This window comes from Cajanus cajan, chromosome 3, assembly GCF_000230855.2.
Source record: "Cajanus cajan strain Asha chromosome 3, NIPB_CcT2T_4, whole genome shotgun sequence".
Classification (NCBI taxonomy): domain Eukaryota; kingdom Viridiplantae; phylum Streptophyta; class Magnoliopsida; order Fabales; family Fabaceae; genus Cajanus; species Cajanus cajan.
Window position 1 is genome coordinate 27,987,146 of NC_138519.1, and position 5,490 is coordinate 27,992,635.

General features: G+C 29.2%; 1 pseudogene across 1 annotated transcript; it reads left to right on the forward strand.

Moving 5' to 3' along the window:
- Positions 1–1,919: 1,919 nt before the first annotated feature.
- LOC109790913 (spermidine hydroxycinnamoyl transferase-like) lies at positions 1,920–4,823 on the forward strand (annotated as a pseudogene). Its single transcript, XR_014432370.1, has 2 exons — positions 1,920–3,721; positions 3,801–4,823. The product of XR_014432370.1 is annotated as a spermidine hydroxycinnamoyl transferase-like (transcript).
- Positions 4,824–5,490: the final 667 nt, after the last annotated feature.

Here is a 5,490-nt window from a genome sequence, read left to right on the forward strand (position 1 = left end):
AATAAATATTTTTGAAAACTAAAATATCAATGATTTCTTTAAGTCCCGTACAAAACCTTAAGTGACTATGAAAAAAAAATGGAAGGAGTATTATGTGATAACTAATTCTTTGCAAGACTTAGCACAAGTTGCAAGGAATCAAAATGTTGCTATTGTTGGGGGAGTTGTTGAATACAATGATATATATCATTTTCAAAGAAACATACCTACTTTCAAGAAAGGCTACAACACTGATCAACACTTATGAAGCTTAGAATTAGCTGAAAAAAATTAAGAAAATTTTTCATGTAATGACATGTCCAAAGGGATAAAGGAGGCCTTTGACACCTTTATGCTCGTTGAGGAGGCTAGGTATTGATCAAAGAATATTCGTTGATGCTTAGTTGTGAAAGCTATATCCATAACATGGGAAGGGAAGTCTTCAGAGAAATTTTCTTGGAGAAGTACTTTATTGAGGACATTTATAATTAGGAGATGGAGTTCCTAACACTCAATCAAGGGAGTATAATTGTCGTAGAATATGCTTAAGAGTTTAAGGAGTATAATTGACTCAACAAAATATATATATATATATATATATATATATAAGGATGATGGTTCAAATAATACTGGTGTATGTAATTTTTACCAATTATTATATCGATTAATAATTTTATATTAAATATAAACTTTTGTTGATCTAACTATTGAATTATAACTTCATATCAACTTGTATGTTTATATTAAATTTTGTTAAATTTAAACAACAATCTAAAGGTAATCAAAGTGTTCATATTTTAAGTTAATTTAAAATGATTATATTATGTAAATTTTGTTTTTATGAGAATGAGGTATTAAGTTATCTTGAATTAATATAAAATTTTGTATATATGATCTAAGAGTAATGAGCTTTCAATTTGATTGTATGTTTTAAAAATTCACATTTAATTAAAAGTTATTGAGCGGTGTAATAATTATTGGTAAACGTTATACCAGATTTGTTAATACCAGGTGTAAATCTAAACCCTTACACTAAATTTGAACCTTTAATAACTTTTTGTATAATGCAAATTTAACTGACTTAACCATTGAATTATGTGATCTATACTCAAGATTATTTATATCAATAAATTTTAAGAATTTTCAAGGAGAATGATTTTAAGAAATTTATTTTAACAAGAGAATTTTTGTGAATCTTTTAAGATAAAATTTAAGTATAATTCTTTAGGTTCGATTGATTGATGTTATTCTCTAATTAGAGCTGATACGTATTTAAGAATTGTCTTTCTTTTAATTTCGTATTTAATTTGATTTTTTTAATCATAATTATTTATAATATAAATTATAATATCTTAAAAATTATTAATAAATAAAATAATTTGTATTATATTATAAATTATTTATCCTGAACCTAAAATATAATTCATATATTTAAAAATATCTATTTATTTAAATATTTTAAATATAGTTTATATATTTAAATATAATATTTATTTATATACATAATTTATTTTAAATTTGTAATCTATAACATATATAAAAACAATAATATGATTTGATATGTACATATTTTTTAGATAATTTTATTCTTAAATTTTTAAATTATAAAAAACAATATTAAATATTAGTCATTTTTATAAAAATAAAATTGAAATTTAAGATTTTAAGATTATTTGAGGATTGAAACCTTAAATCAATGAATCTAACCAAAATTGATAATTATTAAATCCTTTTATTAAATAAAATATAATAACTAGAAATATATAATAATCATTTAAGATAAGGTTAAAATACGGTTGAAGTAAAAGGAGTAGACTTGAGGACTCATCTGACGCACGCACACGCACTTTTACTTTCCACTTCGCCTGTGTCTGCGGTTGCGCACTCCCCAGTGTCCCCGCTTGCACTCTCCCCAGTGTTGGAAGATTTTGTAGGTAAGTGATTTCGTTTCCCATTTTAACTGATTTGATTGTTTCGAAATGTCTAAATTAGTTTCTCTGTTGTGACTTAGGTTTTGCAATGCTCATTTGTTATTGTAGGCTGTTAATTGCTTTGTTGTAAACTTCTAGTTGTAGGTTGTAGACTATTAATTAATGTTTGCGGAGTTGTCTGTGATATGTCAATCTGTTGTAATGGTAAATTTGTGGGTTGATTTAATTTTTCTTAACATATACAAGTAAGAAATATATATATATATATATATATATATATATATGAAATTTTTATTGTAATCTTCTTAATTGAGAAGTACCGGTTGAAATTTTAATTTTATCCCAAATTTATTATTTTTAATAATATTTTAAAATAATTTATATATTTTGTTTTAGTATTTAAATTTTTTTGATAGAGATAAGGTCATATAATTGAATTAGTAATTTGGTGGTAATTAGGGTCGACCCAATATATTTTGAAGCTTAAAACAAGTTTTGATGTTGAGTTATTTTTTAAAGATGAGAGAGTGACAAGAAAATTAAATGTCATTAATAAAAAAAGAAACTTTTAGTAAAAAATTACGATACTAAGATCGAACTATAGTCCTTACAATGTTAGATTTAAACAATGACCAACAAACCAAAATTTATACTATAATTCATTAAGTTTTATAAGTAAAAATAATATTTTGAAGGCCTTAAGTTAGGACTTCGACATCTTATGATTGGACCGATGACATAGTGTTCGGACCGAGTAGATGACCCCTCGTTTGATTCTTACTGATTCATTTTTCTATCTTCAAGGAGAAGAAACTTTCCCTCCTAACATATTAATCACTGTTTTTTTTTTTAAACAGCAATATAAAATTTTAATTATATGGCTTTAAGGGTGCCAAAACCCTAAACATATTAATCACTGTTATTTGTTGAAATATCAAATATGGATCGGTATATGACAAATTTAATTAGTTACAAAAAAGAAGAATGACCTAACAATAGAAACTATTTGAAGGTGACAAAGATGCAAGTATATGATCATTAAAAATGAGTTCACACAATTCTCGTGAACCCTTTTTTTAATCTTTCCGTGGCTAATAATATAACAAGTTGTTGATGATAAACTTAGCTTTAGTGTAAAACGTGTAGATTTTAAATTCTCGTAAATTTGACTTACGGGTCATGCATGATTTCACATGATATATAATATAATGTATTAGTGTCGTGGAATATATGCAAATAACTGTACAATATGAAAAGTACACTCCATAGGGTATTTTTTTTTTTTTTAATTTATATATTGCATGATGCATAAGAAAGCTCCTGCACCTATCCTTCAAGCAGAAAAATGACAACTATCGTAGCTTCGTATAATGTCACTCCAAATCAACCAACACCCATGGAACCGTTATGGCTATCCGATAGTGACCTAGTCGGGTACCTAGGTCATGTATCCACAATCTACATTTACAAAGCAAAACACAGTGGGGACATCATTGAAACAATGAAGAATTCTCTTAGCAAGATTTTAGTGCCCTACTATCCAATAGCTGGTAGATTGAGATTGACAGAAAGTGGTAGAATGGAAGTGGATTGTAACGCAAAGGGAGTGACTTTGATTGAAGCTGAAACCACCAACACATTTGGTGACTATAAAGACTTTTCACCCTCCGAGTCCACCAAGGAACTTGTTCCAGAAGTTGATTATACTCAACCTATGCAGGAGCTTCCCCTACTGTTGCTGCAGTTAACAAAGTTCCATGGTGGCGAAGGCCTTGCCATTGGAGTTCTAGTGTCTCATCCTTTGGCTGATGGTATGTTGAAAAATAATTCAAAATTTTAAATTTAAATTTTTAAGATATCGTTTAAAATGAAATTCTTTGTTCCCAACAGGTATTGCCATTGCTCACTTCATCAACATATGGGCAAAGTTAGCTCGAGGAGAAACACCAGAATCTAATGAACTACCCATTTCTTGATCGAAAACTACTAAAATTACCGCACCAATCAGCTCCAAGCGTTGATCTCCCGGAGTGGAAGCCTGTGCCAAAAATGCCAGGAATAGGTATAGAGCAAAACAAAAGAAGTTGTGCACTGTTGACACTCACATCAAGCCAAGTGGAGAAGCTAAAGAAAATGGCCAACAATCAATCTATGAAAGAAGGGGCAAGACCTTATAGCACATTTGAAGTTATTTCTGCTCATATATGGAGATGTGCATCTAAGGCTCGTGAAATTGGTGAGGACCAACCAACTCTAGTTCGATTTAGTGCTAATATTCGCAATAGATTGATTCCACCTCTCCCTCAGAATTATTTTGGGAATGCTTTGACAAGAACAGTGACACCTAAATGTTGTGTGGGGGATATCATATCAAACCCATTATGTCATGCTTCTCAAAAGATAAGGGAAGCACTTTATGTGGTTACAAATGAGTATATAAGGTCACAATTAAGTTCAACTTTAGGCCAAGAGCAATTGGATTACATAAGTTCTTTTTTCAATGGACAAGGACAACAACATAAGGGTGTCCCGTATTCTGGGAGTCATAATATTCTTCTCACAAGCTGGATAAACATGCCAGTGTATGAAGTAGATTTTGGTTGGCGAAAGCCTGTGCATTTTGGTATAGCAGATGTATCTCAAGAAGATAGGGCAATGATTACTCGAAGCTCAGATGGAGACGTGTTGTAGTCTTCATGCATTTCCAGACATCACAAATGCAACTTTTCAAAAAGTTCTTCTACAACTTCGTAAGAGTTAGTCTTTTGTAACTATTATTTGTTCTTTAACAGTTATATAAATGACCACTACTTTTATTTTTTTTATTTTTTTTATCTGCAACTAAATAATGACGGGTGTATCCAAAATTACTAATACTGATATTTATATAAAATGTTGGGAAAGATTCACTAACATGATTTTGCTCTGTTACTTTAGATTTGATTTAATAAAAGCAATTTTTAGTTAAATTGTTTCTGGCTTGTTGTTCGGTGACTATTGCTCTCGAAACAACAGGGGAGATCTCAGCAAAGAATTTTTCAATTCGTGAACAGAAGAATGGATGTTACATTGGATTAACCGGCTAATCAATAAAAGTGAAATCTGTTAATTTAATATCTCTCGCTTTATCTGCTAATAGAATGTGCTTATGAGAAATCATCTTAAATCTTCAAATCCTAGTGCGTCTATTCGAAAACAAGTGAGACTGTCTGCTACTCCTGCTAATTAATGTTATTGCTTTGAGGCCTTGTCAGCTGCATGATTAATTAAAGGCACGGAAAAGAAGTTCCTTATGCGCCCGAGACTGGGCATTCATATGAGACGAGTGTGTTTTCCCTCTCCTATTCCTTTCCCATTGTTTGTTTTCATTTCAAAATAATGGAGTTAGTGAAATTTTGTTAAATATACTTTCAAATATATCTTTTTCTGACTTTTTTCCCTATCAAATAATACTCTTTAATTTTCGAAAATTTATACTCTTTTGAAAAAATTAATTTCAAAAACTATATTTTAAAATAAAAAATACAATTCAAAAAATTAGTTTCCAGTAATTATAATAAATATATATTTTTTTTAATCC